We start from the raw sequence: 26560 nt of genomic DNA, 5'->3' as shown, positions 1-26560 counted from the left end.
GCACTAGGCATCATTAGCTGGATATTCCTGGCCAAAGTCATATATTTTTAGCCTTGGTTATCTGAATAACTTGCTTGAATAGCTCTAACCTGAGGTAAAATTTGATTGGAAAAGAAAGAGTAAAATCCTAGAGTGGGAATTCTGGACAGCAGGGCTGGCCTGGGACAACATCCGAAATTGGCAGCTGGTCTCAGCCCCTGTCTGCAGCTGACCTTTCCACTTGGTGTCCCCATACCCTACTCATTGAGGACCTACTGCAGACAGGCCACTGAATCCTCACCATGGCCCTGCAAAGTGGGGATGCTGTCTCACAGTCATTGTGCTCTTACCATTGCCTAGCACTCTCCTGACAGTTTAACAGCTCTCGTCTCATTTAGGAATTAAGAGTCGCACTTTTCAGGTCTGGAGATGTCACTTGAAAGCTAGTGATTCAAAAAATAAATTAATTAAAATTAAAAAAAAAAGAAAGCTAGTGATTCCAACCTCCCTCTACCTCAGAGGCCCATATTAATTCCCTTCTTCCTGTTTCCGACAAAATACTGAGCTATTAAATCCCAGAGGACCCTAGTGCCCACCTGACCTACCCCCTTCATCATAGATGAGAGGAAACTGAGGCCCAAGGAAACTATACAAACTATATAAGGTTGCACAGCCGGTTGGTGGCAGGGTCAGGATTAGAACTCAGATGACCTCACCCCTAGGGTCTCTAAGATTTCTCCATGTGGAGAAGAGCTGATCCATTCCCACTGGGTGTAGGGACTGATAGTGGCTTAATTCTGCCATCCTGGAGCATCTCAAGTTTTAGTGAGAAAGGAAACTGTCAACCACTAGCCAAGTAGGGCATAAGAGGGTGAGTTAAAGGAGGTTAAAATTAGGAATTAAAGGAAACCATTCTTGGTTCTCCTCAGTTAATACTACATAGGCTGTCAGCTCTGCTATTTACTTTACTTAATAGTCTTGATTTGCATAATAATTCAGCCACCATACCACCTTAGGGTCTGGCTGGAATGATACACTCTTATAATCCTTGACATGGAAGGGAACTTGGAGACCATCTTATTATGGAATGGCAAACACAGGGCACTCTGCCATGCATGTCCCTCCCACACCTCTGCAAGGCAGACTAATTCCTCCCAGATCCTTTGCTCCTCTTTTCTCTACCCCCATCACTGCTGAGAAGGGACTGGTTCTGAATCCTTTTCAGCCAAGACCTGTACCAATGGATTACAGTCGATTAAGGCATTGATAATCGAAGTGTGATTGGTGGACCTGCAGCAGTGGCATCACCCTGGAGCCACTTAGTGATGCAGAACATCAGCCTCACTCCACAGCTACCAAATCAGAGTTGCCCTTTTATAAGTTTCTATGCAATCCACATGCAGACTGAACTCTGAGAAGCATAGGGTTTCTTCCCCTACTAAAACAGAGAGAATGTACTTAGAGTGATGGAACAGATACTCTTTAGAGGTAGAAGTGTAAGGGACGGAAAAGTTATGAGACTGAGGCCAGATCTTCTGGGTTAACCCTTGTCACTAACTACTGTGTGACTTGGAGTAAGTCACATGAACTAGGCCATTAGACTGGAACCTCTGTGGCCAAGTTCATGTCTAAATCACCTCAAAAACCCTGGTACCTAGAATGCTAAGGAAGAGAATTACCAGTGGGCTTTGGCTTCTTCCCTCACAACTGAAGGTGTACTAAAGAATGGCTTCCAGCCCGACAGCCATGTGTCCACAACACACTGACTCGTCCTGGCTTAACTAACATGAAACAAGTGGGTTAGCAGAGAGCTAGCAGGGAAGGTGAGTTTCTGCCCATGAAAACTTCTTGTGAGTGCTGACTCTGGGCTGGGAAACTGTGGGTTTGGGACACTGGCCTTTCTACTGCTCAGCCCCAGAAACCTTGGTCAGGCCCAGCCAGCTTCCTGTGACCCTCTCCTTCTTGCTCCAGGCCTCCGTACCTTCTCTCAGCTTCTCCACCACACCCTGGGATCTCTGCCTCTCCCCAAGCCTAGATATGTGCAAGACATTTTCCCTAATACCTCACTTCCCTGACACCCATTCTGTCAGGCACAAGAAGACCTTTTGGGGGTTCATCACAGGCAAATTGAGACTGGGGGTTACACAAAGCCCATGGAATTCCCATAATGCCCCCAGGGGCCTATAATCTTCAACTCCCGCTTTGCACACCTCACTTCCCATCCCTTTCCAGACTAAAGAGTCCATCTTGCTGGAATAGCTTTCTTTTACTCAGATGATTTGTGGCACTTAGCTCACCAGCCCCCATCTAGAGCCTCAGTAGGCTGCCTCAGGTCTTTGAAAACTGCTTCTCAAGGGGAGCCAACAGAAGACGAAAGAAAAGAAAAGGCCAGAAAGAAAGAAAAAGAAATGGCCAGAAAAGAGACAAAAGCACCCTTAGCTATTTGAGGGTCTTGATGTTAGCCTGGTAGTACCTGACATCTCTATAACACCTCCTACCCTCTTTGAGAGACCACCATTGGGTCTCCTCCATGGGCCTGGAACTCAGCAGCCTCACCATCCCACCAGGATAAATTCTGCCTAATGTTTTGGTAAAATAAGGCTGCTGGCAAAAAAATAAAAAAATAAAAAAATAAGACTGCTGGCTTCTTGGAATTCTCATGCAAACCAGTCACAGATTGACTTGATAGAAGGATATTTTACCTTATGCATGAGTTGGATGCTTAAACCAAAATTTGGGAAGTGTTGTAAGGTCACTGGAAAAAAATGAGATATATAAGAATAGGCACACAAATACATGCCTGCAAAATTATTCCCCAAGTAACCTGTTAAACTCAAAACATTTAGCAAATAAAGCAACCCGATCAGAACAGTTTCCTGGCCATCAACTTGCAGGACTGGGAAGGCTGCCCTGGGTTCCTATCAGCCCTGCTTATAACCCTTTGGTGTGATTTACATGCTAATTATCTTGACTGCCAGTTCTAAAAATCAGCATTTCCAAGGCCTCTGAATGTGAAGTGACCAAGAATTCTGAGCTGACAGAAGGCATGTGTAGTTACCAGGTTGAGCCAAAGACCTGTCTCCAGGACAATATTCTCTAGTTGGCAATCCAGGGAATTGGGCTGTTCCAATGTAGCTGGATGGTTTATTGAGATATTCATTCAGTTTTATTACTGTTAGTGCCAATTGAGTTAATTTTCTCCTTTGACTCCCTTTTTGGAAGAACAGCCAGGCCTTTGAGTCCTGGAGGTCTTTGATGCTCTTGGCAAGGGAGAGAAGGATCCAGACTTTAATTTCTAAACCCTAGTCTCAGAGAGCTGTGAAGCTTGTTACCTGAAAAGGAGATATTTCCAGTGAATAAAGGACAGAGGGCAAAGGGAATGGTTCAACCTTGGAGGGTGGGATTAGGTAGGGAGTTGGTAAGGGGGGAGGGCAGGTGGCCTACATGTGCTGAAGACCAGAGCCGCAGTTATTCAGAGTGCTCATGAGGAAGGGTAGCTTCGTGGAAGGCTGGACTCTGGGTTCCTGCTACTCAACGTGTTGATCATGACCAGCAATGTCAACATCACCTGGGAGCTCATCAGAAATACAGACCCACTGGATCTAAAGTTATATTTTAGCAGGATTGCCAAATGATCTGTGTGCACACTGGAGTTTGAGAACTACTTCTCTAGGTTCTACTGCTTGAGAGCCTCAGCCATGATGCCCAGAACAACTCAGCACAAAGGAAGAGAATGGGGTTGCAACACTAGAACACTCCCCACTGGCCTTGGACAAGAGATTCAGGAACAGCAGTCATAAGCCTTTCCCCAATTTTCTGGATGTTGTAAATGCCAATGTTTCTAAGCAACCCAAGAGAGGGCGAGGATCTCAAAATACAAGTGAGATGTAATTTCCCACCATCCGTAAAAGTGATGGCTTAAAGCAGAGTTGGTGAATTTACAAAATGTAAGGAACTCTGATGTGTCTTTCACCTGAGTGCTGTGGAGGAAATTTATAGCCTTTACTTGATTAAATGGATTTCCTGACAAGCTGTGTCTGAAATACCTACTCCCTATCATCACCACACACAATAGATTTTAATTCTTATTGTTGAAAATTCACCAAAACATATGTAATTAGTCAGTTTTTGCTGCATAACAAACTCAAGATCTTAGTGGCTTGTAACAACAAATGCTGCTTTTCCTTGTTGACCTCGGGCTCTCTGCAGGAATCAGTTGGACTTGACCCCAAGCCCCAGTTTGAGCTTACGTCTGTTCCACGTGCCTTCTCATTGCAGGACCAGCAGCTCCCCAAGGCACATTCCTGTCATGGCAGATGGCAGATGGCAGAAGCAAAGCATCCAAGCCAAACTACACAGGCATTTAAAGCCTCTGCTTAGCATCACATTTGCTCACAATTTATTGGCTGAAGGAAGTCACATGGCCAAATCCAGGTAGGTGTGGAAGTATATTCCATCTACTCTATTGAGAAGCAATGCAAGGTCACATGGCAAAAGAAGTCAGAGGGGGAGAAATGGGAACAGAAATCCTATTTTGCACAAAACATTAGCCCATTTTCCTGTCTTGGTAAACTTAATGAACCTGTGTAAGGCCATCTGGGATGATGATGGCTCTCACCAGCCAGGGACTCTCCAGGACCAAGAATGTAAGAAGGCACAGAGGTGGTTGTTTTTCCATAGAATACTGAGTCTGTTATTTTAAATATACCCTGTTCATTTCTTATGAACCTGATCTGAGGGCAGAAAAAAAAAAGAAACAGTTAACTTAAGGAATAATTTGTGTGGTCTGGTTAGTCAAGATTTCCTTAATTGAGTACAAATTAACTTTATTTTTTCAATTTAATGCTTATAAATTTTAAAGAATATTTAGTACAAATTCAGTAAAAGTTTCAAAGAAAATAGTATATTCTATAGTAATAACAGAAGGATAATGACAAAATTTACTGGATTCTTAGTATGTGCCAGACACATTTAATTCTCAACCAATCCTATGAATTAAGTAATATTATTATTACCATTTTACAGATCAAGAAACTGAGGCTTAATTACCAATTAAGTAATCTTTTCAGGGTCAGACAGCCAACCAGAAACATGAAACATTCTTGAACTGAACATCTCTTAGCTTTATTGTTCTTTTCTAAGAAATGAAAATAATAAACCCCACCCTGATATTATTACTGATAAAGATAATATCTATAACATCCAGGTATATTGTACAATTTCTATAAAAGATACTTATTTTAAAGGAACATAGCTTCTTGATCTGTAACAGGAAGACAATCATTCACTGTAAGAACAGTTCTGATAAACAACTCCAGAGAGGGAATAATAGCAGATAATGACCAAGTTATTAATTTATCCCAAGCTTCTTTCCAAATTACTAATTGAGGACTTGAAAACAATATTAAGGCAGGGTTGAAGATTTTCTAAGAAGGAAGTATTGTGCTTTCATCTCTTTCCTGTCATAGAAGGGGGAGATTTAAAACAGAGGGTGGAGGAAGAACTAAAAATTGGTGATTGAGCTTGTATCCATCTTTTCCTAGGAGCTAGCTGGTTGAAGGCTGAGGAATGGAGGCCTGACAGCAGCAAAAAGCCCACACACTAGATAAATCAATCATTACCTTATATATCTAAACTAAAGATGCCATTCCTGTTACAAACCCATTTTATAATCCCTAAAGATGTGCAGGATCCAAAGACCATAAAAGAATATTATTAGCAAATTGAGAAATTATATGAATCGATAGAATATGGTTCCTTGTGGAATGTGTTTTACAAAGAATCAACCACAGACCCCAAAGCCATTGAAAGGATAATAGAGAAATACTATGAAATTCCACGTACATAAATCCAACAAATTAGTTGGAATGGGCCAATTCCTTGAAATCCACAAAGAATCTAAACTCACTCACGATGAAATAGTTAACCTGAATAGTCCTGGAACTATAAAACCAGTTAAATGTATAATTAAAAACTTTCCACAAAAGAAATCTCCAAGGGCAGCCCAGGTGGCTCAGCGGTTTAGCACCGCCTTCCGTCCAGGGCCTGATCCTGGAGACCCAGGATTAAGTTCCCCGTCAGGCTCCCTGCATGGAGCCTGCTTCTCCCTCTGCCTGTGCCTCTGCCTCTCTCTCTCTCTCTCTGTGTCTCTCATGAATAAATAAATAAAATCTTAAAAAAAAAAGAAATCTCCAAAACAAGATAGTTTCACTGGCAAATTCTACCAAACCTATAATAAAAATATAGGTTTATATTATGCACTAATATGCACAAACTCTTCCAGGACATATAAAGGGAAGGAAAATGTCCCAACCAGTTTTATGAGGTCAGTTTTACCCTGATATCAAAATCAGACAAAGAGTGCAAAAAATTAAAACTACAGGTGAATATCTCTCATGAATTTAGATGCAGAAATATTCAACAAAATATCACCAAATTGGATCTATGAATATATAAAAGGAATCATACACCATGACCAAACAGGTATAAAAGCTAGGTATAAAAAGCTAGTTCATCATTCAAAAAATTATTTAAACTTATCTGCTATATCAATAAGCTAAGAAGAAATATATAATCATGCAATTTGAAATAGGAAAAGCATTTGACAAACTCCAAAGCCAACTCATGATAAAAACTCTCAACAGGTTAGGAATAGAAGGGAATCACTTCAACCTGATAAAGAGCATCAGCAAAATCTTTCAACTAACATCATAGTTAATGGGGAAAGACTGAATGCCTTCCCCCTAAAACTGGGAACAGGTCAAGCCAATGATGTCTTCTTTCACCACACTTACTAAAATACTACTACTGGCAGTTCTAGGCTCTGCAATAAGACAAGAAATAAAAGTAAAAACCACATATATTAGAAAGGAAGACATAAAGCTTTCCCTATTTGCAGATTACATGATTATCTACATAGAAAGTCCCAAGTAATCTATCAAAAACTCCTGTAAATAAGTGAGTGCTTATTTATAAGTCTACTAGTACTTTCATAAAAAAAATATGACGGACTGGGTGACTTATACAACAGAATTTACTTTCTCAAAATTCTGGAGGCTAGAAGTCCAAGATCAAGATGTTGACAAGGTTGATTTCTGGCTTGCAGATTGTCGACCTTCTCACTATGTCCTCATGTGGCCTTTCCTCTGTGTGCAGGTTCCTGTATGCATTTCTCTTCCTCTTCTTATAAGGACATCACTCTTACTGTCTTAGGGCTCCACTCTTATGATCTCATTTAACCTTAATTACCTCCTAAAAGGCCCTGTCTCCTAATACACTCACATGGGGGATTAGGGCTTGAACATATGAATTTTGAAAGGAGAGAATTCAGTCCATAGCAATGAGTTTAGTCACATTCTAGGATACAAAGTCAAAACACAAAAATCTGTCATATTTCTAAATATTAGTATTGAATAATTTTTAAAAGGTACCATGTAAAAGAACTCCCCTTAGAAGGAAATATGTAGGTACAATTCTAACAAAATATACATAAAGCCTATGTGCTAAAACTCTGAAATACTGATGAAATAAACCAAAGAAGACCTAAATATATGTGGAACCAATGATGTTCATGGATTGGAAGATTCCACATAGGAAAAAAGCTGTTTTCCTCTGAATTGACCTATGGATTAAATGCAGTTTCAACCAAAATCCTAGCAGAATTTTTATAGATATTTGACAAGCTGATTCTAAAGTCAATATGAAAGGCAAAGAAACTAGAATACTCAAAAGAATATTGGCTTTTGAAGAATCCCACTATTCAATTTTAAGATTTATTTTAAAATAATCAAACAATATGGTATTGGCAGAGAGAGAGAGATACATATATCAGCAGAACACAATAGAGAGTACAGACATAGACACAAACAAATATGAATGGTTGATTTTTGCCAAACATACAAAAGAAATTCAGTGGAGATATGATAGTGTTTTCAACAAATGGTATTGGCATTCATACACACAAAAAAGTGAACCTCTATCTAAATCTCACACTTTATACAAAACTTAACTCAAAATGGATCATAGATCCTAAGGGAAAATATGCAACTATAAAACTTTTCAAGGAAAATGTAGAGCATCTTTGTGACCTGAGGTTAGGCAAAGAGTTCTTAGACATTATAGCAAAAGTCGAATTCATAAAAGAAAAAAAATTGATAATTTGGACTTAATCAAAACTGAAAGCTTTGGTTCTGTGAAAGATATTCTTGAAGAATCAAAACACAAGCTGAAAACTGGGAGGAAACACTTGCAAATCACATATCTAACAAAGGGCTTGTGTCCAAGATATGTTAAAAACTGTCTTATTCAACAAACAACCCAGTGAAAAAATTGGCAAAAGACTTAAACAGACCCTTCACCGAAGAGAGTATATGGATGGCAAATAAGCACATGAAAGATGTCCAACATCATTAGCCAGTAGAGATATGTAAATTCAAACTATAATGAAATATCATTATGTATGTATTAGAACGGCTAAAATTAAAAAAAAATACTAACAGTGCTAGGACCTGGTGAGGATTCAGTAGTATGGAACTCCTATGTACATTGCTAGTTGAAATGTAAATTGGTACAGTCACTCTAGAACAGTTTGGCAGTTTCTTATAAAAATAAATGTACACGTGTCATCTCACCCAGCAATCCTATTTTTAGGTATTTGCTCTGGAAAAATGAAAATTTATGTTCATTCAGAACCCTGTCCACATATGTTTAAAGCTGTTCTATGAATAATTACCAAAAACTGGAAACAATCTAATGTCTTTCAGTGGGTAGATGGGCAAATAAAGTGGTATATCAATACATTAGCAAGAAACCATTATACACATAACAATGGGATAAATCTCAAAGGCATTATGCTGAGTGAAAGGAACCAGTCTGGAAAGGTTACATACTATATGATTCTGTTTATATGAGATTCTCAAAAAGAAGTATAGTGAGAGATAACAAATAAATGTTCATCAGTAGGTGATGAAGAGGAGGAAGAGGGTGTGTTTAGGGTACAGCAGTATAAGAGAGCTTTTTTGGGTGATGGAACTGTTCTGTATCTTTTTTTAAAGATTTTATTTATTCATTAGAGAGAGAGAGGCAGAGATAAAGACAGAGGGAGAAGCAGGCTCCCTCTGGGGAGCCTGATGTGGGACTCGATCCCAGGAACCCGGGCTCACGACCTGAGCCAAAGGCAGATGCTCAACCACTGAGCCACCCAGGTGCCCCGGAATTGTTCTGTATCTTGATTCTGGTGGAGGTTACCCTAATCCATTGGTGTGCTTAAACCCATGGACCTGTCCATATTTTTTAAAAAGTCAATCTTGATGTATACTAATTTTAAAAAGTCATATTTCTTGGGGGGGCAGATTTTTTAATCAGAAGTAATAAATATACATTATGGCAGAAACTATTATCCCCCTAATATCCATTCTTCCTTTCTATCTTTTAATAATGGAATTCTCTCTGTGTGTGAGTGTTGGGAGGACACATGGTTGCCCAGCCAGAGACTGGTTTCCTAGCCTCCCTTGCAGCTAGATGTAGCCATGTAACTGGATTTTTGCCAAGATAGAAGTACCTCCTTGAAATAGAGGCATTTATGACCTCTTACTTCTTCCTCTTGTCCTAGAGGTGGTGCTGATGAGCTACTCTCAACAAGGACAACTGAAGCAGCAGACACCTTAGACCAGTGCAGGGCCAGCTAGGACCCTGGGTGATCTCAGACTGGTAGGTAAGAGAAAAAGAAACTTTGAATTTATGTAGGCTAATGCATTTTGCAGTCTCTTTGTTAGACCAGCTTAATCCTTACCGTAATTAATACACATATTCATTGTAGAAAAATGTAAAGGGTAAAATAAAAGTCATCCACAGTCTCACCATCAAAGAGAGACACACTTTGATCTCACCTTGGCCTTTTCAATATGCTGGTAGGGTAACAATAAAAAAAGAAATCTTCCAAAGAGTATGAGCATATCTGGTATTGTGTAGATTTCTTGAAGAATCCTGGATTTGGGAGGTGAGGTATAGGGATAGAACTCCCCCTTAGATTGCAATGCTGACTCTCCTTCCCAGGAAATACCATTGTCTGGACATTGTTCCACTAACACACTATTACTCTGGGTCAGAGTAAAACCAGTTTCATAAGTAAAACCAGTTTCATAAGCAGTTCTTGTGGAGGACATGTTCCTGTACTATCTTGAGTGTGAGGAATTAGTACAAAATCCTTAAAAGCTTGGTCTTTGGAACTGGAAAGTCATGGATCCAAGGCCTCATTCCACTTCTTATTTATGTGTGTAACTTTGAGCAGGTGTCTTAACTTCTCAGAATTTCAGTTTCCTCTGCTCTAAAATGGGAATGTATAATAGCACCTCCCATATGGAGTTGTTGTGTGAATTAAATGTGATGATAGACATAAAGGCATAACACTGGGTCTAGCACATAATAAGTTCTCAGAAATGGGAGGCCATTTGATTATTCATATACTACATGTTGAGGACCTATAATATACCAGGCACATTTCTAGGCACTGGGGAAATAGCGGTGAGTAACAAAAAAGATCCTTGCTTGCTTGTATCTTACCTTCAGTGGAAGAGATAGATAATAAAATTCTAAAATAATAGTAGATCTGATGAAAGAGTGACTTATTGTTAATAAGGCTAATATTAGCTTAGGCATGTGTGAGGATGTATGGCTTCAGTTTCCTCCCTCAATTCTGCAAGGTCTGTGCAGAGAGCTGTGCAGGGTGGGTATGGACAGTGAGGACATTAAAGGGCTTACACAGGAGAGCTCGTGCAATGCACAATTTTGTGGGCCATGGCAGGTGCCATGCTCTCTGTGTGAAGTGTTCTCCATTGCTGAGAATGGCTGAAGCCTTCACCTGTCAGAGTCAGGCAGGAGGATGAGCCTGGAGTTCTAAGGACATGGGCAGGAAGTCTCTGGTAAGGTTTCAGATCTTCTGGCCCTCTCCTGGGGCCACTAGCAAATAGAGTTAATTTTTCCAATCTAATGGATGGCAGGTTGTTTCTGTTGAGAAAAAATTTCTCTATCCATGGATCAAAAGCTAAACAGCAGCTCTCAACTTGTTGTTCAGCAGAATTACTTATAGATTTTGTTTAAAAATAGCACCATCCAAGCCACTGTATTCCCAGAAAGTCTGCTTCAGTGCAACTCAATGATGGAGATCAGGCATTCTTGTTCCATGCTGATTTAGAAGTGCCCCCAGTGGTCAGAGCCACTGGTTCCAGATACAACCTCCATCTTCAAATCAAATCAGAGACCACTTCTTGCCCCCAGGCAGGAATGGTCCAGATGCTGTGCCTTTGTAGAGCTAATTTGTCACTTCCATCCCTGGAGTTTAGATCACCCTGGATGGCTGTGATAGAGGAGGGACGAGAAACATTATTAGAGGAGAAGGAGGCTGCTTTCCAGTGGTGCAGAGTTCATCTCGGTCATGCTATCCCTCTAGCCTGGAACACTTGCTCTTCTATTCTTCATGGCTTCTGTAAGGTCTAACCGACCTTCAGACTTTCTACTTACAAACCTCCTGTCTGGTGACAGCAGCCCATAAGAGTCTCTGCTTTTTTTGAAATCTGGCCCATGAGTAGTGATAGGGTTTTACAACTTATAAAGTACCATTGCATATATTAATATTTTCAACACTTAGTGAGACAGATATTATTATAACCGTATTACAAAGGCAGAAGCCACAAATTTAGAATGTTGAATGATGTGCAAAGACCCCTGAACCTGTAACCAATAGGTCTGGAGCCCAGGTCTCCTTACTCCAGAGTGCTCTCAAGTCCCACCTTATACGGCAGATTCCCTTCAGCAGTGTCCTGCCACCTGTTCATTCATTTCTATAGATATCAGCATGATTGGTTTAATCTTCCCAAGTGCTTGATCATAAAAATTGCATTTTGTTTTCCTTTTCTGTTGTATTAAAATGGTTTATTCATGATAGTCCTAATTTGAATGAGTTTCTTAAACATATATTGTTCACCTAGCACCTAATTGAAAATTATACTATTTACAAAAACAAAATTGAAATTCATTATCATTTTTTAAGATTTTATTTATTCATGAGAAACATAGAGAGAGACAAAGACATAGGCAGAGGGAGAAGCAGGCTCCCTCCAAGGAACCTGATGTGGGACTCGATCCCAGGACTCCAGGGTCATACCCTGAGCCAAAGGCAGATGCTCAACTGAGCCACCCAGGTGCCCTGAAATTTGTTTTCTGGAAAAGATTGGTTGCATAAAATAAACACACTTTTCTAGCTTTAGCTCTAAGTTCTAATTTAGGGAGCCCATGTGGATGTGGGCTGGGCTGAGTTGCTCTTTCCCTGTTGGTTTGCTGTGAGCACAGAAAATTCAGGAATCATGAGGGTTTGGGTACTGTTGCTTCTTTAACAACACTCTTCATGGGATCACATTTTTCCCACACAAGTCTGTACATAGGCATTCATTTAATATAGGTACTGAAAGGTCTCAGGGTAGCAGCATGGCACTTTTCCTGGAAAGTCATCAGCTCCATCAATTCCACATTTTCTTAGAGGAGAATTACAAATGATTAATCAAAGGTACAGAGTCATCTGAAGATACATTCAGATGATTTGCATATTGAATAAAAAAAACACTGTCTTTTGCCTCATTCTAGATCCTATCATTTAAAGTGCATTGATCGAAATTACCAGAACTCAGTTAACTTCATTCAAATCCCAAAGACTTCAGCACAATAGTTTTGGCAAGGGACATTTCCGATTTTCCTCTCACATAGCTCAGATTTCTTCATCATTCACAGCAGTCAACTTTAGCAGCTCTGCTGCATAGAGGGAACTGGTGGGCTGCCAGCTGCAGCATTGTGTGGATCTGGAGATATTTCCAATTAGACAAGAGTAGGAGGCACCTCCGAGAGAGATGGGAAGATGACTACTCCCTTTGCATTATGAAAGGGAGGAGAATTTGACCCTCTGGGGAGAGATTTCACAGTTGGAAAATAGCTACATCCTTATTCAGTTTCCTGCAAAGGATCCATGCAGTGGACCAAAACATAGGCCTTCCTTTCTCCATAGGCTGAGCTTGAAGTGAGCATGGCAAGACCACACTGGACTCCTGCAGTTCCCAAAGCACCCCTGGCTGCCTTACATCTCTGGCCTTTGCTCAATCCCTCCCCTACACCAGATAGGAATAGCCATGGACTAGGCACTACAGAAGAAAGATGCATGAACTGGAAGATGAAGACATAGCAAAATAAACCACCCAAATGGAGAACAGAGAGGGGAGAACTTTAAAAAAACTTTAAAAAGTGAACCAGATGGGGATCCCTGGGTGGCTCAGCAGTTTAGCGCCTGCCTTTGGCCCAGGACGTGATCCTGGAGTCCTGGGATCGAGTCCTCTGTCGGGTTCCCAGCATGGAGCCTGCTTCTCTCTCTGCCTGTGTCTCTGTCTCTGTCTCTGTCTCTCTCACTCTCTCTATCATGAATAAATAAATAAAATTTTTTAAAAAAGTGAACCAGATAGCAGTGACTTGTAGGACAAATCAGGCAGTCTAACTTACATGCAATTAGAACTCCCAGAAAAGGGGGAAGAGGAAGAGGGGAAAAAAACATATATAGGAATAATTTTTTCCAAATTTTATAAAAAATTTATAAACCCAGAGATCCATGAAGATCAGAAATCCTAAGAAAGATAAGCACAAAGTAAACCACACCAAATCACACCAAATATAAATTCCTGAGCCTTAACAGAAAAGATGGACGATAAACAAACGTGGAGAAATTGGAACCCTTACACATTGCTGGTAGGAATGTGAAATGGTACAGCTGCTATGAACAGTTTAGCAATTTCTCAAAAATATAAAATAGATTTACCATATGATCCAGCAATTTCATTCCAAAGTACATACCTAGGGGCTCCTGGGTGGCTCAGTAGTTGAGCGCGTCTGCCTTCAGCTCAGGGTGTGATCCCAGGATCCGGGATTTAGTCCCTTATTGGGCTCCCCATGGGGAGTCTGCTTCTCCCTCTGCCCATGTCTCTTCCTCTCTCTGTGTGTGTCTCTCATGAATAAATAAATAAATCTTAAAAAAAAGTATATACCTAAGATAACTGAAAATTTCAACACAAATGTTCATTGTAGCATGATTCATAGTAGCCAACAAGTAAAAGCAACCCAAGTGTCCATTAAATGATGAATGGGTAAACAATATGTGGTATATCTATACAATGGAATATTATTTGTCCATAAAAAATAAAATTCAGATTGTATTATGCCATTTACATGCAATGTCCAGATAGGTGCAAATCAATAGAAACAAACAGTAGATGAGTGGTTTCCAGGGCCAAGAGGGATAAGGGAATGGGAATGACTGCCAATGGGAATGGGATTTCATTTTAGAGTATTGAAATTGTTCTGGAATCCAATAGTGATTGATGCACAACTCTGGATATACTACAATCTATGGAATGTGAATTTTATGGCATGTGAATTAGATCTCAATAAAGGTGCTATTAAAGAAAAAAACAAGCTAAAAAAATAAATTCCTGAGCCTAAGTCATAAAAAGATCATCTTAAGAGCCAGAGTGCATGGACTTAAGCCCTGGATGTTATACTCATAAATCATTGCACACTACATCTGAAACTACATATGTACTTTATGTTGGCCAATTGAATTTAAATAAAAAGAGCGAGCCAGACTAAAAATGTTGCTTTAAGTACAAAGAAACAAAGAGTGGCAATAAATTTCTAGTAAGAAATTGTAAAAGGCATGGAACAAAATGTCTAACATGATGAAGTATAAAAAGGGTCATCCTAGAATTATATACCTAGTAAATACCATTAAGAGGAAGAAAAGCTGAAGTCTTTTCAGATAAATAAAAGCTAAGATAATTCTTCACAAGCAGACCTGTACCATGACAGAAGTGTTAATGATGAAGGAGCATGATCCTAGATGGAAACTTGGATCTACACAAAGAAATGAGAAGCAACAGATTTTTAAATATCTGTGTAACTATAAAATACTTTTTATTATTTTAAAAAACAAACTCCTTAAAAGATAGTTAATTGTTTAAGGCAAACATAATGACAATATATACCAGAATTTGTAATATGAGTCGAAATAAAATACATAACAGTAGCACAAAAGATGGAAGGAAAAAAATGGAGGTATATTTATATTTTTCTTATGAGTGAGAAAATATGATATCATCTAAAGGTACATTTTGATTATTAGAGATGAATATGATAAATTTCAGAACAAACTAACACACTAAAACAAAAGATATAGCTAATAAGTGAATGGTGGAGATACTAAGGAATAATAAAATATATTCAATATAAAATAGGGAGGAAAAGAAAAAAAGGAACAGAGGAGAAATGAAAAAAAAACAAAATATAGAAAACGAATAATGAGATGGTAAGCTTAGGTATCAGTAATTACCTTAAATGTAAGTGGCCTAATCCTTACTGTCCAATACACTAACCACTAGCCACATGGAGCTCTTCAAATTAGCTTAAAATTTACTAAAATAAACTATTTAGCTCTTCAGTCACACCAGCAATGTTTCAAGTGCTCAGTAGCCACCTAATTAGTGGCTAGCATATTAAACAGATAATTTGTAACATTTGCACCATCAGAGAAAGATCTATTGGAAAAGGCTGGTCTAAATATTACAATTAAAAGCAAAATTATGAAACTGAATAGGAAAGCAAGAGCTGTTTCCAAAATAAAACACAGGCACACACACACACACACACACACACACATGTGCACACATGTGTGGAAATAGAGAGGATCAAAAGGATGGAAAAAGATATACCATGCAAACACTAATTATAAGAAATCTGGAGTGGTTCTATTAATGTCATACAAAGCAGACTTCTGAATAAGGCACACAATCAATGATGAAAGGGAATATTTCAAAAGGATAAATGACTCATTTTACCTAATAACCTTTAATACTAAAGAAGATTTAACAACACTAAACATGTTTGTACTCAGAGATTTGGAACTGTACTGGACATATCTTCCTGCATGAGACAACATGAAAAGTTGGGGTAAAATATATGAAACAGTGGTCTTCAAGGCATTAGACAGCAGGCAACAAAGGACAATAGTTTCCTGAGAGACAGGAAACAAATAGGGTAAACCCCATAACTGCCTCATCTACAGACCTTTGTGCAGGGATAGGGAGGACAGGTGGAGCCTGGTGGCTCACTGAATGGTGGACACAGAGCTGATGGTCCAGAGCTGATGGTCCAGCAGCTGGAGATTACAGGACAGAATGCCAGAGAAGAGAGATTGTATGAAGAGAGAACTCCAGAGATCACAGAGCTATACATATGTCAAAACTTTAAAAACTGTACCTTTGGGAGCCTTGTGGCACCCCACCCTGCTCGGCAGGGAGTCTACTTCTCTCTCTCTCCCTCTGCCTCTCACCCCACTCATGTTTTCTCTTTCTCTCTCTCTCAAATAAATATTTAAAAAAATAAAAAACTGTACACTTAATATGCACAATTACTTCATGTTAATTGTAGCTCAATAAAGCCCTTTCTTAAAAAAAGATAAGGACATATGTGAGCAATTTCATGCCAATAAATTCAAACAGCATAGATGAAATGGACAAATTTCTTGAAAAATACAAATATCAAAACTGTCTCCAGAAGAGACAACTGAACAATTGTATATGTATTTAAGTAATTACAATTGCATAATTGCTGCATTTGCTCAAAGAAAATTATAGGCACAGATGACTTCACTGGAAAATTTTCTGAAACTTTTAAGGAAGAAATACCCCAATTCTACCCAATTTTTTTTCCAGAAATTAGAGGAAGACACACTTCCCAACTCATTCATGAGCCCAGCATTACCCTGATACCAAAACCATACAAAGGCATTACAAGAAAAGAAAATGCGGACAAACATCATTCATGAATATGGATTCAAAAATTCTTAAGGAATCTTAGAAAACCAATTCCAGCAAAATATAAAAATAATAACACATCATGCATGACCAATTGGGTTTATCCCAGGAATGCATGTTTCATTTAACATTGGAAAATCCATTAATGTAACTCACTATATCAACAAACTAAAAAATTAATGAAACCAAATAGATTTAGGAAAATCAGTTGACAAAATTTAAAACCCACTTATGAAAAGTCTCTCAGCAAGGTAGAAATAGAAGAGAACTTCCTCAACCTTATAAAATGCACCTATGAAAAACTTGAAACAACTAATACCATCTTGAGAGTAATGATGGGTAAAGAGTATGCTTTTCTCCTAAGTTCAGAAATCTGATAGTGTACCCTTGTGCACTGCTTTTATTCAACATCATACTGGAGGTCATAGTCAACGTAATAAGGCAAAGCAAAAAAAGATACAAAAGGCATATCAGATTGGAAAGGAGGAAATATAACTCATTTTTTGGAGACAATATATTTGTGTACAAAGAAAATCACTAGAATCTGTCAAAGGAAAAAAGCTATTAGAACTGAATAACTGATTTTAGCAAAAGCAAAGGATGAAATTCACAGGTCAATAAACAAAGTGAATTGTATTTCCATATACTAGCAACAAACAATTGAAAATTGAAATTTTAAAACAATACATTTAGAGTATCACCAAGAAACAGACATAGTTAGGGATAAATTTAAGTAAAACATGTTAAAGAAATATATAGTGTACACTATAAAACGTTGCTGACAGAAATTAAAGAACACCCAAATGAATGGATAGTTGTGCCATATCCATGGGAAAAGATTCAGTATTATTAAGATGTCAATTCTTAAATTGATCTATAGACTCAAAACAATCCAATCAAATTCTCAACAGACTTCTTTTGTAAAAATTAGGTAATGTTGAAATTCGTATAGAAAATGCAAAGAATCTAGATTATCCCAAGAATTTTGAAAAAGAATACAAAAGTTAGAGTACTTAATATTACCCAATTTAAAGACTTACAAAATGTACAGTGATCAAGACAATGTGGGTATTGGTGCAAGAATAGTTATATGGGCCAGTAGAGCCAAAAAATGAGTAGATATAGACCCACATGTCAATGGATTTTTAACAAAGGGGCCAGGATAATTCAATAGGAAAAAGAGTTTTTTTTCAACATACAGTATTAGAACAACTGGATATTCATATTGGAGGGAGGGGAAAGCTCATCACCTTCCTCCCAGCATAAACATATAAACTCAAAATAAAACTCAAAATGTATTGCAAACCTAAATATAAAAACTAAAACCATAGAGCTTTTAGAAGAAAATATTGGAGCATATCTTACTCATTGGGAGAAGATAGTGATTTCATAGACAGAACAACATCTATAAAAGGGAAAAATTATACATTACACTTAATCAAAATCTAAAAATTTTAATCAAAAGTGACCAGTAAGAAAATAAATAGGCAAACTGCAGATTATGATAAAATCTTATCTGAACCTTTATCTGAAAAAAGGACTTATATCCAAAATAAATGAAAAACTGCAATTCAGAAATAAAAATAATTCAATTTTAAAGAGTGGGATTAAAAGATACAAATATACATTTTATAAAAAAGATACACAGAGGTGCCTAGGTGGCATAGTTGGTTAAGCACCTGACTCTTGGTTTCGGCTCAAGTCATGATCTTGTCATGAGATCAAGCCCCACACTGGGCTCTGTGCTCAGTGTGGAGTCAGCCTAAGACTCTCACTCCATCTTCCTCTGCCCCTACTTCCTGCATTCTCTGTCTCTCTCTCTCTCTCAAATAAATAAATAAATCTTTTTTAAAAATCCAAATAGCTAGTAAGCTTATGAAAAGATGTTCAACATATCAGTAATCAGGGAAATATATCACAGTGATAGAGCAGTACACATCCACTAGAAAGGCTAAAATAAAAAAAAAAAAAAGATTGATAATACCAAATGTTACAAGGATGTGGAGTGTGGCAGACAGACTCTAACATGGCCCTCAGTGATCCCTGGTTCCTGATGTTCATTCCCTTATATAATCCCCTCCCTTTAAATGTGGGTGAGACTTATGTGGGTGAGCAAGGGAACGTGGCAAGAGTGATGTGATATCACTTTTGTGTTTACTTTATAGATTATAGCTTCTATCTTGCTAGCCAATTATCTCTAATGGCTATCTCCCTTGCTATATTTGATGAAGTAAGCTGCTATATGAAGAGGCCGATGGGGCAAAGAACTGAATGTGGCCACTGGCCAACATCCAACAGTTGCTGAAGCCTGACAGCCCACAAGGAAATGATTCCTGCCAACAGCCACATGAATTTGGAAATGGATCCTTACCCAGTTGTTCCTCTGATGAACCACAGCTCTGGCAACACCTTGATTGCAGCCTCACAAGAGACCCTGAAACAAAGGACTCAGCTAAATGATGCCAAAATTCTTGAACTGCATCAACTGTATGATAATAAATATGCGTTGTTTTAACCCTCTACATTTGTAGTGAGTTTTTATGCATCAATAGATAACCAATAGATGGACTGGAATTGTCACACAGTATGGTGGGAGTGTAAAATGGCATAACCATCTTGTAAAATAGTTTGATAAATATGCACTATGCTTACCCCAAGACCCAGCAATTGCACTCTAGGTATTTCCCCATGAAAATAAAACTATGTGTCCAAACAAAGGCTTGTACCTGAATACTCATAGCAGCTTTACACATACTAGCCCACAACTAGAAACGATCCAAATGCCCATCCATAGATGAATGAACAAAATGTGGAATATCCATACAGTGGAATACTACTCAATAGTAAAGGGGGATGAACTAATACATGGAACAACATTGATGAATCTCAAAACATCATGTTGAGAGAAAGAGGCTAGACATAAAAGAATATATTATAAGGCTCACAAGACTGACTTAGAGGGGTGATTACCATATTCTATATCTTGGTTACAATGAGTTGTCAGAATTCATTGAGTTGTTCACTTAAAATTGGCATATTAATTGTATATAAATGATTCCCCTGTGAAATTGATTTTTTAAAAATAGAACTCAAAATGGATTAAAGACTTACACATCAGACCTAAAACTTTAAAACTCCTAGAAGAGGAGCAAAACTTCATGACATTGGCCTTGGCAATAATTTCTTGGATATGACACCAAAAGCACTGGCAAAAAAGGCAAATATAGACAAGTGATATGGCATCAGACTAAAAAGTTTCTGCACAGCAAAATGAATAATTAACAGTGGAAAAAACAACCTACAGAATGGGAGAAAATATGTGAGAACCATGTATCTGAAAAAGGATTAATATCCAGATTAAGGAATTCCTACAACTTGGTAGCAAAACAACCAAATAAACCAATTTTTTAAGTGAACAAAGGATTTAAATGGACATTTCCCTAAAGAAAACGTACAAATGGCAAATAAGTGTATGAAAAGATGCTCGACATCATTAATCTTCAAACACCTGTTAGGATGGCTCTTATTTGTTTAAAAAGTGATCATGAGGATGTGGAGAAACTGGAACCCTTGTGTACTGTTGGTCAGGATGTAGGATGGTGCAGCTACTATTGAAAACAGTATAAAGGTTTCCCAAAAAATTAAAAATTGAAATGCCATATGACCCAGCAATCCCACATCTGAGTGTTTATCCACAAGAATTGAAATCAGGAATCTTGAAGAGATATTTGCACTTGTATTCATTGCAGCCTTACAATAGCCAAGATATGGAAACAACTTGAATGTCCACAGATAGGTGAATGGACAAATAAAATATATTTTATATATATATATATATATATATATACACAATGGAGTATTATTCCACCTTTAAGGAAAAAGAAAAGGAAATCTAATAATCTGCTACAAAATGGATAAACCTTGAGGATATTGTGCTAAGTGAAATAAGCTGTTCACAGAAGGACAAGATACTGCATGATTCCACTTATAGGAGGTATCTAAAGTAGTTAGATTCATAGAAGCAGAAAATAAAATGGTGGTTGCCAGGGGCTTATGTAGGAGGGGGAAATGGAGAGTTGGCCAATAGGTTTAAAGTTTCAGTTATGCAAGATGAATAAATTCTAGAGATCTGCTGTACAACATCGTTCCTATCTTTAACAAAACTGTATTGTAGCCTCAAAGATTTTTAAGAGCATAGAATTTATATTAATTGTTTTTACCATAATTTTTAAAAAATAAGTTTTCAAACAGGCCATTTGCCCACGCTATCACCATAGACTGATTAGATGTGCCTTGGCTGTGCAAGCCTGGGACCCTGGATTTCTTTCTCCACAGCACTTTTCACAGGTTTGTGTCATGGATTTTCAGTTGTGAGTCTTCTGGTCTATAACATAAGCTCTCTACACTCAGGGATCTCCTTGGTTGACTTACACAGTGCCTGGCCCAGAGCAGGGATTTGTGGAATAAATAGACAGATTTTTTAAAAATTTTGTGGAGTTAATTGAAACTGTATGAAGTTCTACCATTGTGTGGGCTCAGTCTGAACCAAGTTATTATGTGGTCTTCATAAAATTCTCCATTGAAGACTATGCATTCTGCTCTAACTGAGTTGCCCACAGACATGTTTCTGTGCCAAGTTCACTTTAATGGACAAGTGTGACCAAAGTGTGATGCCAGAAGTGGCTTAAACTAAGTTAAGAAAACCATCTCCTCAGTTTACTTCTGTCTGGGCAGGCCACTCATTACACTTGATAAGTCCCAGCCCTGATTAAGAACAGCTGGACTGAGCTTCTTTTCACATTTCAATTTTAGGGAATTGAGGGAGGTTCTCACAGTTTTCCCAGGAAGAATTAGTAATCCCTTCTTCTGTGACCTCCCCCTGCTCCCCACCCTGAGCTTTTTGTTCTTTCTTCTATTCAAACATTCAGACTATTAGAGTGTCATTATTGCTTGTATATCTGACTCTGTAGTCAAGTCTGATCTCTGTAAAGGAAGAGTGAAATCATCTTTTTAGCACTCATTTTTTCATGCATTTCAACATTTCTGAGTGTCTGCTGGTTGGTTTGCATTGAATGGACATATGCCTAGTACAGTTTATTGATTGCATAGTGGACCTTCAATAAACACATGCTCTATTAGTCTCTGTGTCTCTGGTGTTAGTTTTCCCCAGTCCATTGGAAATCAAGGTCGGTAACTTTCAGAACAACAGTGTCTCCTGGCCTGCCCAAGGTGCCCGTACAACTAAATATAATGCAGTGATTTTTTAAAAAAGATTTATTTATCCATTTGAGAGAGAGAGAGTGTGTGAGTGAGGGGCAGGGAGGAGGGAGAGAATCTTCAAGCAGACTCCCTGCTGAGCATGGAGCCTGAGGCAGGGCTCAATCTCAAGACCCATGAGATCATGACCCATGAGAACATGACCTGAGCCAAAACCAAGAGTTGCACACCCAACTGACTGAGCTACCTGGGCGCCCCTGCAGTGATTTTTAAATGATGCAAAGGAAGACCCTGTAGCAGCAACAGCTAGCTGCTTTCTGAAAATCTTCCTCTCCTTCTTGTAATGGAACCCAGATTTTCACTAGGGCACATTACCACCTATCTGAAAGGCTATATTTTCCTCAGACTCCCTTGAAGCTACATTTAGCCATGTGATTAAATTTTGACAAATGAAATGTAAACAAAATTTTTATGCCAATTTCAAGATCTCTTTTTTCCTATTTATGTTAATTATATTTTAAGTCATTTTAATTCCAGTTAGTTAACATACAGTATAATATTAGTTTCAGCTGTACAACATAGTAATTCAACACTTCCATACATCACCTTGTGCTCATCACAAGTGCCCTCCTTAGTCCTCATCACCTATTTCACCCATCGTCCCACCCACCTCCTCTTTGGTAACCATCAGTTTGTTCTTTTTAGTCCAGAGTCTCATTCTTGATTTCTCTCTCTCTCTCTCTTATTTTTTTCTTTGTTGTATGTTTTGTTTCTTAAATTCTACATGTGAGTGAAATCATATATTTGTCTTTCTCTGACATTTCATTTAGCATAACACTCTCTAGCTCCATCCATGTCATTGTAAATGGCAAAGTTTCATTCTTTTTTCTGTCTGAATAATATTCCAGTGTGTGTGTGTGTGTGTGTGTGTGTGTGTGTGTGTGTATTCCTTATCCATTCATCAATTAATGGACACCTGGGTAGAAAATTTATTTTAGGAAATAATAGCTGAAAAATTACCTAATCTGGGGAAGAAAACAGATCCAGGAGGCACAAAGAACTCCCATCAAAATCAACGAAAGCAGACCCATACCAAGACATATTATTATTAAACTTGCAAAATATAGTGATAAAGGAAAAATTTCAAGATCTTCTTAAAGGAGAAATTTCAAAAAATTTCAAGAAATCATGAAATTTCAAGATTTCCTTAAAGGGAATGAGCATTCCCTTCTCCACTCTTGCCTAGCTGCTACCTGGAATAAAGATGTGATCATTGAAGTTTTAGCAGCCTTTCTAGACCATGAAGATAGACATCAAACTTTGAAAATAATTGACTGATGATCTGGAGGTAGCCTGGTTTCTGAGGACTTAGTGAAACTCTCATGCCAACCTTGGACATGCCATGTCCAGCCTTTTTTTCATATTAGATGACAATAAACTTCTGTAATTGTTGTAGCCATTATTATTTGATATTTCTAAAAGGACAGCACCCAGCCAGGAATGATGCCTATATTACACCTTTAGACCTTTTCTCTTTGACTTAAGAATCATGTTTTTAATAAATGCACTACAGAGGCTTGTGATCAAGTCTGGAAGGTTCCCTGCAACCTGAAGTATGTGTAAATGAGGGAAAAAAATTCTCAGATGGCAGAAGAAAGAGACATACATTATGACAGGCTGACATCTATTCTTTTTCTAACAACATGGTATTTCATTTATTTTCTTTTTTTACTTTCTTTTTTATTTTTATTTTAAATTCAATTAACCAACATATAGTTATATATTTAATATATTATAATATATATTGTATGTATATAACATTAGTTTCAGATATAGAGTTCAGTAATTCATCAGTTGCATATAACACTCAGTGCTTATCACATCATGTGCCCTCTTTAATGCCTGTCACCCAGTTACCCCCTCCCCCCCAATCCACCTCCCCTCCAGCAACCCTCAGTTTCTTTCCAAATAGTTAAGAGTCTTTCATGGTTTATCTCCCTCTCTGACTTCTTCTCATTCAGTTTTCCCTTCCCTTCCCCTATGATCCTCTGCACTGTTTCTTATTATCTTATATGAGTGAAATCATGTAATTGTCTTTCTCTGATTGACTTATTTCACTCAGCATAATATCCTCAGTTCCATCTGCATCGATATAAATGGTAAGATCTCATCCTTTCTGATGGCTGAATAATAGTCCATTAATATATATATATATATATATATATATATATGGTATATATATGTGTGTGTGTATTTATATTTATACACACCACATCTTCTTTATCCATTCATACATCATTGGACATCTCAGCTCCTTCCACAGTTTGGCTATTGTGGACATTGCTGCTATGAACATTGGGGTGCAGGTACCCCTTCAGAGCACTACATTTATATCTTTGGAGTAAATACCCAGTAGTGCAATAGCTGGGTCATAGGGTAGTTCTATTATCTAGCTTCTTGAGGAACCTCCACACTATTTTCCAGAGTACCTATACCAGCTTGCATTCCCACCACCAGTGTAAGAAGGTTCCCCTTTCTGCACATCTTCACCTACATTAGTTGTTTCCAGACTTGTTAATTTTAGCCATTCTGACCAGTGTGAGGTGGTATCTCATTGTGGTTTTGGTTTGTATTTCCCTGATGCTGAGTGATGTTGAACATTTTTTTATGTATCTATTGGCCACCTGTGACATCTAACTATTGCTGTAAATGTCATCCTGTTATGCTTAGGGCACAATCCTCCTTCACCAGAACCACAAAGCTCTACATGATCAGCTCCCTGCCTTTCTCCAGTATCCTCTTATTGTTCACATGACTCCTGCCACATTAGTTCCCTTGCACATGTTCCCTCTCTCTCTCTCTCTCTCTCTCTCTCTCACACACACACACACACACACACACACACACGCATAATGCTTCAAACCCAATCCCACCTCAGGACCTTTGCACTGGGTATCCCAAAGCCTGGAGTGCTCTTAGAGCCATCAGATCTTCACATGACTGGCTCCTCCTTGTCATTCAGACTTCAGCTTTACATGTCACCTTCTTAGAAAGGGCTTCCTTGATGTGTAAAATAGCCCTACATGATATTTTCTAATTTATGTACTTATTTATTGTTTACCCATCACACTAACTGAACAGAATTTTGACAAGTCACTTTATTTACAGTATTCACCATTGTATCCAAGAACCTCGAACAATGCACATGCCTATTTGTTGACCACTTGTTGACTGAGCAATACTGAACATGAAGGGCCTTCTCCCTGGAGCAGCTGCTGCTCTGCTTTTGCTCATCCCTACTTGGCTTTCTGTTTTAACACATCCTTTTCTACATCTCAAAAAAAGTACTTTGTGCCAAATGGAGCAATTTCTTTTAGGCCTAATTTGCATAAACCAATCATTCTGTAAAACCTGTATCTAGACACTAGCTTATATAGTACTTTGAACTGTCATAAATTATTTAAACGGCAATAATAATCCATTTATAAGATTCTTTCTTGAGACTAGTTTTTAAAGAGTGGGGGATAGATAGAATATGAGAGCCTTGGTTATCTAAGGGGAAGTAGCACCACCAAGGGGAGAAAATACACAGAAAGAGGAGACTGAGGTACGTAAAGTTTCACTTAGAACCTACGGCTTCACATAGTCTATTAGCTGAGGTAAAGTTTCAGGAGTATAGGACAGAGATCCCAAATATAGTGGCCTAAATAAATCTGATTTGATTGATAATTCTGCTTTGCCAAGGCATGGGCGACCCAGCCTCCTTCTACATTGTTGTTCTGCTATCCCTAGCACATTGCCCTCACTGCTAGGGTCCATGATGACTCATCACCAATTCAGCCCCTGGGAAGATGAAGAGGGTAGGCCAGAGGGCACTCCCTGCAAAATGCTCACACTACCTCCACTGACATCCCATTGGCCAGAACCTGGTCACGTGGCCATCCCCTGTTGCAAAGGAGGCTGGGAAGCTAATCTCTTTTTTTGAACAGCTGTAAGCCAGACACAAATCAGGGGTTCTACTAAAATAGAGGGAGGAAAGGAATACTGAGGGATTACTGGCAGCTCAGCCCCACACAGTATGTCTTGGTTGGAAGGATTTTTATGAACAGCCCACATAAGCAGGCTTATAAAAATGGCACATAAAATAAACCCATTCACATTTTTCTACCAGTCCATGCTTTCCTGGGAAATCCAAGTGTGGCAAAATAAAGAAAAGCTAACTGCTTTTCCACTCCCCCAGCTCCTTACTGTTCACATTGGCCAAGTAATGGAGCAGCACATTGTCAGGCTTTCCCCAGGTATTTCTGGATATAGATGACCAGGTATGGCAATTTGAATGTCCATTCATCCACAAATCCTAAAGTTATAGGTGAATGGAGAAGCATGAATTAATGATCTAATGTTTTATTTTCAATACAGTATGAAAGTTTAAAATTAATATAAATATTAATCACATGTGTGTTTTA

The 26560-nt window shown here is 38.4% G+C and overlaps 1 long non-coding RNA gene across 4 annotated transcripts in view; it reads left to right on the top strand.

Annotated features, from left to right (window-relative positions):
- Positions 1-19540, top strand: part of LOC140642283 (uncharacterized) — a 121359-nt gene extending 101819 nt beyond the window's left edge. For 3 of the 4 annotated variants that reach the window (XR_012038767.1, XR_012038770.1, XR_012038769.1), the window contains exons 2-4: positions 4258-4413; positions 9590-9687; positions 19109-19540. This is a non-coding gene — a long non-coding RNA (uncharacterized lncRNA). Of the gene's footprint in view, positions 1-4257; positions 4414-9589; positions 9692-19108 lie in introns of all 4 variants that reach the window. The other variant, XR_012038768.1, reaches the window with a different exon arrangement.
- Positions 19541-26560: the final 7020 nt, after the last annotated feature.

The sequence above is a fragment of the Canis lupus genome, chromosome 11 (genome assembly GCF_048164855.1).
Source record: "Canis lupus baileyi chromosome 11, mCanLup2.hap1, whole genome shotgun sequence".
Lineage (NCBI taxonomy): Eukaryota > Metazoa > Chordata > Mammalia > Carnivora > Canidae > Canis > Canis lupus.
Note: the sequence above shows the minus strand (reverse complement) of the source record. Positions and strands in the feature narration are given on the sequence as shown.